The 10,313-nt window shown below is 38.8% G+C and overlaps 1 pseudogene; it reads right to left on the minus strand.

Moving 5' to 3' along the window:
- Positions 1-4,864: 4,864 nt before the first annotated feature.
- LOC122341545 lies at positions 4,865-9,916 on the minus strand (annotated as a pseudogene).
- Between the last annotated feature and the right edge of the window lie 397 nt (positions 9,917-10,313).

Below are 10,313 nucleotides of genomic sequence, written 5' to 3' on the forward strand. Positions count from 1 at the left end.
AACGTATTTACATATGCAGCTCTCAGCTCCTCTCACCTGAACCATGTTTACATCGTTTTACAAGAAGGGTAAGAGAAGTCCTGTTCTTATAACAGGTAAATTGATATTTTGAAAAACATAAGCACTGACTTACTTAAAAGCATAAATGTGTGGCCTCGGGTCGTCCCACGAGGCCATGTTAGGGATTCACTGCTTAACTTTGACGTTCTGTGCAGTTTGTTTGAGTAACTTTTATTATACGTCAGCTCTTTTAGTCTGGCCAGAGGTTAGTGCAATGAAAAAGAGAGGTTCTTCTCAGCACAGAGAAGGCAGCGTTGTTGTACAAGTTAATCAGTGAAACATTTTCTTCTGTTTGGCCTTTAGAAAACCTATGTATGCTTATTACAAATATACCTACTTTAAACTGTAGACAATGAATATATAATGCAATAGTGGGTTGGTTATGTAATATCGCAGAGCATATAAATAAGTACACCAAAATATCTTCAGCAGCCAGCAGCACCTATGAGAAAACCTGTTTAATAAACATGCTATCATTGGTTTTCACTAGGAAACAAAGCACGACTCGAATGATTTCTATTACAAAGTTCTATTACAATAATCTAAATGCCAATAAAGAAAATGTAATTTAAAAAGTTTTATTACTTTTATTATATACTTTTTGTTCTTGAAGCTTAATTTGTATGTTGACAATCCAAGTTTGTTAATAAACATATGTATTTTATTTTATCATATTTAGAGCAAAATGTACCAGTGGAAATATTACAGCCTAGTCTATATGAGGTCTCTATTATGAAAGGAAAAATAAGCATGTGTTTTGGGTTTGTGCAAATCAAAGGGGGAGGGTCATCAGTAGCACGTCAGTAAACATCACACAACACGTGTATACACATACACACAGTACAGGAATCACATAATTTAATACTTCATAACTTAAGACTTCATGCAGTTGAAGGTGAGATTTGATACAGGCCAATGGTTGTAAAATGCACCCGTTTTCCAAGAACTCAATGGTGTGTGTGTGTGTGTATATACACACACACACACACACACGGTTGAATACTTTTTGTAAACCCCCTAATTGTGTGGTTCTGATCGATTAAGGTGCGCTTCTTGAATCTAGTACAGTTTCATGGTGCGCTGTTTTCTGTGTTGTGCAGGTTGCTCGTTTTGTCTTTCCGAAAGTCTTGGGCCCAGTATCAGTATTTGAGACATTAAATAGATTAAAAACCAGTAATGTCAAACTGTGAGTACTCGGATAATTAATTTTTCAGTCCCTACATTGTTGCCACTTCCATGGATTATGTAAGGAGCGCTTGAGTAGATGTGTAAATACCGAACCCGCTGTTCCATGTTCCCCTCCCGGTTTTATGTTATATTTGGCATTAATTACCAGCCTTCTCAGAAGGCAAATGTGCATGATCTCTTTGACCTTTGTATGTGACAAGTATTCTCAAAGCTTTTAGGCTTGAACCTATAGGGCACGCATGCTTCTGGTTCCCATAGTTATAATGTACTAAAAGAGAGATGGCAATTAGAGACATACCCTTGGGAGGAAGACAAAGCACAGACATGGACCGGCGATACTGGGGCATGTGGACTTCCTCTCCTTCCACTGGCCATAAGAGTATGTGGCCTATATACAGTAGGATGTTCCCTTAATTAATTCTTAATCTTTTTAATTGCAATCCGTAATTCCCAATGTTGTTTAAAGATCACTTGTTGATTGTCAATTGGCATTTGCTTTATACTGAATGGATTTTTGAAGTTCGAGTGTTGGCTTAACAATATGATTCAGTTGCATTTATGGTCAATTAATGAAACATTTTTCCACAAAATATGTGTGTAAGGTGCACGGTTGTTGTGGAACACCAGACACACAAATCTATAGATAGGCCTATATGTCCAGTAATTATAGATAGACTGTTTCCGTGGTTACGTTTGTCACCATGGTTATGTATTATGATTCTCTTCCGATGACAGACAGCAGGATACCTGTAGCTGAATAGCAAGATTTGTTATAAAACAGCCTTTGAATTTTTAGCGATTGTAAAATCATATAAGCTTCACCTATTGCTCAAATTAGCTTTCACTCGTCTTTCTTAGTCATTTTGTGCTAAAATGCATGTTGAATGTTAGAGTGTCAAGATATTAATCACTGAATACTCACACTTCACTCCCTCGCATTACAATGACATTTGTTTCATGCTAGATTACACAGCTTCTGACAGAAAATGATTCATCTATACGTGTTTTACACTTGCTTGATCAGTTTTTTTCCTTAATTGTACCCTCATGCTATGCGAGTTTTCAGTTGTTTTCCTGATTTTCTCTCAGTGTTTAAATTATGGAATTCAGTTACATGCAATTAAACGTGAGATTTGATGCTTTGAGGTTATGCATCGCACTTATTTACCGAAGCTCATTGCTGCAAATATTCTCATATCTCCTTTACTCTTAACATATACTGTATCTCTGCACAAAGTTACACATCACCACGTGGATTTATTACTTATTTTTGTTCAATATTAGAATATAAATCCTGCAGGTAGTTCTGATTCCCTAAGGTACACTTTTGGATCCTATTGCCGTGATTTTTTATTGCGTTTCAGATTTTGAATTTCTGTCGTGTCTTTATTTTTATCACCACTTTTGCGTTCTGCCCGCTCTGCTTGGTCTTGTCGTAGGTGGGTTTAAATGGTATCCGGTCCAAGCTGGTTATTGTTGGTCACGCTCAAAGCAGCTTGGTTGGTCAGCTGGAAAACCTGCTGATAGTCCTGGTTACAACATGTTGTCAAGCTGGTTAGAGCTGGTATACCTCTCTAGACCAGCTAGCATAATCCAAAAATCAGTCTGAGCACCTTAAACTGGTATGACCTGGTTTTTCAGCAGGGCTAAGCTCATTTGCTATAAAGTACCTGACTGTTTTATATCTATCTTGCCACCTTTTCTGAAGAGCTGAAATCATCATGAGCTGACTCACTTTCACCCTCAGAAACCCAGCTGAAGAGGTTATGAGGACATGACCTGAAAACAGCCATGCAGCTGCATAAAATAGTGTGACTAATGACTCCATTTTCCTTTCATGACCAGACGGACTTTTAAAAACAATAAACTGTGCGACTGTGGGTTATATGATGGTTTTGTGACGTAGTTTAGTGTGGTACTGTATTTTTGGAGAGGATGACGTTGAGAGGATCATCTCTTTTTTTTCCTCTTTCTCTCTGAAACAGGATGACTTTAGCTATAATCTACCTTGATGAAACGTTTAATTTATTTAAATCATCTTATATAATGCCTTCTTTATTTAATCAGGCACACTTATTTGCCCCCACAGAGCAAAGTGATGGATGAGGTGAGTGGGTGAACGCTCTCTCCTTTGTTCCTTCTTTGTCTCCGGCTCTCGTTTCACCTCTTCCGTTCACTTTGCTCTGATTTTGAAGGAGGAAAATGTCACAATCACTAATTATCACATAAGATATTAGAGGTGGGTGGTTGGTGTTGGTCTGTTGTTAGTTGCATGTTGAGATTCATTTGGTGTAGTTTCAAGTGAAAAACTACTTGTATAATTAAATGGAATTGTCGTATTATGCTGGACACTTAAAATTTAGTTTTCAACTGTGTGAAACAAACATTGCATGGCTAATTGCTTACAAGAATTATTTCTCACTAAATTTGTTTAAAGAAAAAATACTACTGAGATAAGAAATATAAACTTATTTAAATATTTATGTTACACGATATTGCTTTTCAAGTAAAAATATATTGTTTTAAGGATATAATTATTTTATTTACAGGAAAACAAGTTGGAAAAATTTATTTTTTCAGTGTGCCCTTAATCCAATACTGACTTTTTATTCTTTAGGATCTACTGGCTTTTGGTATTGATCATTTCCTTTCACATTCGCAAGTGGGCAGCTGTTTTGATACAGAGGAAAGAAACACCAATAAAGAAAGGTCAAACTAAAGTTCATATTTCATAAAGTACACACACACTAGCACGATGTAACTGTTGCTTTAGCAGCACATGTAATGTTGTAAATATGTTGGTTTTAGAGCTTTAAAATTTGGCTACAACACTTAGAAACCCATAATTTGTGGGTTTAATATGGCACTGAAGCAACATGAAACTCTTGTTTTTCTTGGCTGTCATTGTAAGTATACAAGTTGTTTTATTCAAGGGTGTCTGGCCTGAGAATGAATGTCGACTGATGGTTTGTTGTGGGGAAAAAAGTTTAACTGTATCCCATCATGTCTCCTCTTTCACTCATCCACACACAAACTCATACAGTATATATTTTCTACTCACTTTCTAATACTGAATAAATAGCTTTGTGTCTTCGCTATTTGCTAGCCTGGGAACCATTTTGCTCATTGTCAGTTAGCAGTAAATTGGCATCTCTGTAGGTGTTAATTATCTTTCACACACCTCTAAAGTAGTACCTCATTACGCGGTAAAAATAAAACTCTGACGTAAGGGGGGAAAAACTGGAATATAGAGAGCATGGATAAATGTCTTCAAGTTTTTTTATTGCTGTAAATCACACCAAAACAAGAGTGTCTCATGTTCTACTCTATATCCAAGCAAACACACTAGTGGTTGACAACCTATTTTGTGCAAATTTTGTTAACAAGAGAAAATTTTTGTCAATATGGCACCCAGGCTAGCTTAGTATTGCATAATGATACTACTTAAAGCTATCACTTCAAACTACAGTATGAAACAGATAATCAGATTTCAAGTTTTCCTACAGGAAGGCCTCGCATTTCCAACAACTACAAAAAGCACTTTCTTTTCCTGACCTGACCTGCCCCAACTACAGCATGGCTCTAGGACGGTGGGTCAAGGTTTCATATAACTTGCATTGCTCTGTAGCTAACCTTTACAACCGACACTAGAAGAATAGGCTGAGTCTACGATAAAGCAAAGTCTTAAAGGTGACAATCAAGGGTCATATTTCGGATTCTTTGTGATATGACCTCTGATCGAAGTTCAGATTGGCTGAAAGTGTCTCTAACTCAGTCCCCCTCTCACCCCTGTCCTCTTCTTGCTCCTCTTCATCCCTACTAATGAAGGCTAGCTCATTCTCATAGCAGAAGTTGGCGGCAGACTCCAAGGACTTGTTCTCCTCCATGTCTTTGGCACTGCAACGTGGAGTCGAGGGAACCTCGTAGGTCTTATGAAAGTGCGAATAGTCCACTTTATACTGGCTACGTTCCTCAAACACCACAGGCTCAAAGCGATGGCCCCATATGATCTCGCTAGCCAGGTAGGAGCTGCGCACCTGAGCCGTCATCGCAGTAGCCTCGACCATCCCTTCCAGTATGACCACAATCTCAAAATCAGATGTCTCCAGGTCCTGCTTGCTGATTCCATACAGAGGACTCTCCTCGTTTATCTCGTGGAGGATGGTGAGAGGGGCAACCAAAAAGATGCGGTCGAGACCTTGGTCATAACCCACATTGATGTCGATCTGATCGAGCGGTATGTACTCGCCTCTTCTGTGATTCGGGGCTTTATAAGCTGTGCCCTCACGTGAGCCTCTACGATGTGACTTTTCCTCAAGTTCCCAACCCGCCACATGAGGCAGAGCTTCCCATCCGCATTGCGATGACTGCATTTTGCGAGAACAGTATCGTTTCCGCCCGTTTTTTAGGTCGAGCCATTTTGGCCATGATGGCACCAATCATGAAAGAGTCAATGATGCAGCCAACGATGGACTGGAAGACGACCATGAACACCGCTAAGGGACACTCCTCAGTTACGCAGCGGAATCCGTAGCCAATCGTTGTTTGCGTCTCAACTGAGAACAGAAACGCTGCAACAAAGCTGTTGACCTGCATGACACATGGTGTGAAATCATCTTTAGTGGGCCGGTCTAAGTCACCGTGGACAAGAGCGATAAGCCAGAAGGCGAAACCAAACGCGAGCCAGGACAGGACAAATGCAAGGGAGAAAAGGACAAACATCCAGCGCCAACGGATGTCTACGCAGGTGGTGAAGATGTCAGCGAGGTAGCGCTGGGATTGCTCGTCCATGTGTGCGAAACTGACGTTGCACTGGCCTGTCTTGTTTACAAAGCGGCTCCGCACCTTTCGGCGCGTCTGGATCTTGCCGTTACCAAATCCATTGCCGAGGGCGGGCATGTTGCCTTGCCGGTACACGTCCTCCTCCGACGATGACACGATGTTGTAGCGGTGGGGCTTGCCCACACTCATGCCACTCTGCCCGACCAGAACCAATCCGTAAGTGAGAGAGAGTACCAAAGCAGCACAGGATCAGTTTGCGTTGCCTGAAGATGAAGCAAAACATAAGATCAGTCATGCAGTCTTTGTTCAATGTATATTGTTTGAGCATAATATGAGCATAACCGTATGTTTTCAACCCCCTCGCAGAAGTAAATTTGTTTTAAGGTCCAATTCTCGCTATTAACAAACCATTAACTATGACTTTTGCTTCAATAAACTTCTAATATGCTGCTTATTAATAGTTAGGTAGGTAGGAATGTAGAATATGGTCATGCAGAATGTGTTCTTTATAAGTAATAAACAGCCAATATGTTAATAATAGGCATGCTATTAAGCACCTAGTTGTGAGAGTTAGTCCCTACGCTAAATTGTTACGAATAAATTGGATAAAATCTTATCGCTCTTATTTGGCAGTGCCCTAAAATGGTTGCACAACACACATTGAAGTAAATTCCACATAAAATGCATTTAATTAAAAGAATGTTTAAAAGGTTCTTAATATTTTGTTTAATAACCATTTAAAATTCATGTTTATTCAATAGACACATTTTATTGATCAAAGTGACAGCAAAGTTTTTTTAGTTTTTTTTAACAAAAGCTTTCTGAAGGACCATGTGACACTAAAGACTAAAGAAATGGGTGATAAAAATTCAGCTTTGCCATCTAAAGTATAAATGATTTACTTCAGATATATTAAAATAGGAAAGCTATTTTAACTTGTAGAAATATTTCACAATATTTCTTTTTACAAATTAAATAAATGCAACTCTGGTGAGCATTTTACCAAAACATTTTACAACCCTGCAAGGTGTATGTAAAATTTTGAGGACAACTAATTATTTAAAATGTAAAAAAACATGGGAGGTGGTTAGAGGTGTTCTTTGGCAAGACACAAAGCCTCCCTGATTAAATCACTATAACACAGGACCTCAGATGATGCTTTTAGAAAATAGTAACAAATATCCAGATCTATTAATAACAATTAAAATAAACAACTATTTCAAACTGTAATTTAGTTGATTACTCCAACTGTAGATTGTTTATGGTATCCTAACAATGTGGCACATTAATATAAAGCATGCAATCACAGGAAACAGGTGCCTGCATTTTTTAGCTTTGAATGTGTCTCATCCAATCAGAAATCAGAGTCTGAACTCTCTATTTCATAAATAAATTGTATAGTATTTAAACATTGAAAGTCAATGAAAGGGAAACCTATGTGATGCAGGCCAAAATAATCCCAAAATAAATCTCCCGAATTCTCACTGCAGCTAAAAACGTGTGTTACTCCGTTGTGTGAGTGTGTGCAAAAGTGCTACTCCGTAAGTGTGAGCGAGGAAAGAGCAGATGTGCAGATCCGTCGTCTGTTTTTTTGCACGGCAGATGTAGCTAATTAAAGTAATTTCGCACTTTTGCTGTGAAACTCCGCACCTTTGCGCAGTGAAGTGCTGAAGTGCACACACCTCATAGCTCGAGAGGAGCTGTACTGCGGGATTTGTTGTTATGGTTATCGTGATTATCATTAACGAATTTTTCTCACTGCACTTTTTTTTGACAGAGCTCTGAGCCGGGAGCTGCCGGTGGGGTCCAGATTTAGGCGTCTAGCCAGTGCCTGTGTCAAGTGATCTGTCTTTCTAATAATAGACGCCTGTCTCAGTGTGCCTACTGCACGCACACACACACTTGCAAGAATCTGCGCTCCAAGACATACTGTACTGACAGAGAGACATCAAAACACACAAACTTCACATGCACACACACACACACACACACACACACACACATTGGGGGGCTGGGTAGTGTCAGGTGTTGCTATATTGGTGAGTGCAAATAGCTAAGAAGCCGCAGATTCAACGAGAGTGATAATGAGAAAAACATATAATTTTCTTCATGTGTACTCATGATTGCAGAAAAATGCAGCATAGTTCTACAGTACTCTAAACTAAAAGAATCACATGAAGAACTGGGATATAGAGGTTTCCATGGAAACCTGTCTGGTAGAAATGTTGTGTGTGTGTGTGTGTGTAGGTGTGTGTGTTTGTTTGAGGGGTGACTGTCGGCTTCATGCGGTGGTATTTTAGTCATCTTCCAGGTGGCCAATCACTCCAAATTGAGAGAAGAGACTAGAGAGAGACGGTTGAGCATTTAATAAGTTTTTCAATGATAGCTGTGAGAATATAAAGTAGATTTCCAGTCGAGGGGAGACAGCGGGGTCGGTATCTTCACTACATCCTGATGTGATGTCAGCTAATTCCAATCTAAATGTCAGCAGATCCAGTGACCACTTAGTGGTTCGATAGCAGTACTATGATGAGCGAAGATAGACTAATCCATGTTCTGTGATAGCTGAAGATAAAAACTAACAAACGCTCTGTCCTCAGCAATTCTGCAATTTTCTTTTATTTGTCATATATTGTGTAAAATATATATATATATATATATATATATATATATATATATATATATATATATATATATATATATATTCATACGTACATACAAATAAACACTTTATACATACACACACACACACACACACACACACACACACATATATATATATATATATATATATATATATATATATATATATATATATATATATATATATGAAAAAACATTTAATTTAGAATATTTTATCTATTTCATGTTTATCATTTTTGCGTTAAAACGTACATTTCACAATCATCTCTTTTCTGAACCCTCTCTATATGTATATGAAAAATTCAAATTAAAATGTTTTGTGCTTTATTGCATTTATAAAGAATTGTCGCTAAAGATTTTTTCTGATATGCAGAAGATAAGCTTGTTTATGGGCATCTGACATAAATGCCTGCGCCCTGTGGCAATGTTCGATGGAAACTTCATCTGAAGAAAACATTGTTTTCTTTTGCTTTATTTACACTCTTAGAACCAAAAGGGACAGCTGTCATTTTAATCCTCGAACGATTAACATATTCTACCCATCCCACAGCTCCTCCAGTCCCGAAATGGCAAATGTGATGAGGAATTAAAGTGATGACAGATTGTAAGAACTTTGACAGGCAGTTGACAGACTTCAGATATTACTCCACCAAACATTTCCACAGCCCCCGAAGAGCTGCATCAGTCTCCTTTAATAAACTTTATGAACTTCGACTCAGATCCCTTCGCCATATGCGCAGCGCTGAAAACAGTTGCATCTAGTGACTTTTTTTTTGTGGCAAAACATTTGCATGATTTGATTTGTTTTAACATGCTATATCCATCCAAACAGGTGCCTGTGTGTTGAACGTACAGCCTTTACACAATCAGGAATTGGATAGCGCTGACCGTATCTATATTTAGACTTCGTTTGAATTTATGCTTCCATTGAAATGCATGCGTGATTTTTCAAATCAAGGAAGAGCTCAACATGTGCAGGGGACATCCGTCACTGTGGGAATGCTGGGTGTGACAGTCCCTCATTGATTTGATGACACGCAATGGAAAGAACAGAATATGCAATGATGATCACCATCACCTTCTCATTATGACTCTATTCATGTGAGACGATTAAAGCCATCAGAACGCTTGCAGACGCAGACATAAAAAAACGCCTACAGGTTGCAGAAAATACCTGTAGACTGTCCACGTGAGTGAGCTGAGAGAAGCTGAAAGAATACGTACACAGTCTGCTTACCTTTTTCTTTCCTTCGTGCGCATGGAAATATATAAGAAAGAGATCTGAAGTTGAGCTAAAGCATGATTCCACTGAGTTCCTCACAGTTCCTCTACAGGAAAAATCCCAGATTTAAAGAAAAAAGGATCCTGACTGTCCAGCGAGGTCCTCATCTTTAGCGTCACATACACAGATGGAAACTCGCACTCATGTACGCATGTATTCGAGAGGAGGTTCTTATCTAAAGGCTGCAGATTATAAGCTAACAGCCTCCGAATGCTCCGTTAACGTTCCCTAGCGCTGATTCCGACGCTCCAGTAATCTTCCTTGGTCATCCCTGAGGGTCTGGCATGTCCAGTGATTCCCTAATGCTTGATCACGACACCTCGCCGACGATTCTCTCTTTGAACGTTTTAAAACACTG

This window comes from Puntigrus tetrazona, chromosome 3 (assembly GCF_018831695.1).
Source record: "Puntigrus tetrazona isolate hp1 chromosome 3, ASM1883169v1, whole genome shotgun sequence".
NCBI classification, from domain to species: domain Eukaryota; kingdom Metazoa; phylum Chordata; class Actinopteri; order Cypriniformes; family Cyprinidae; genus Puntigrus; species Puntigrus tetrazona.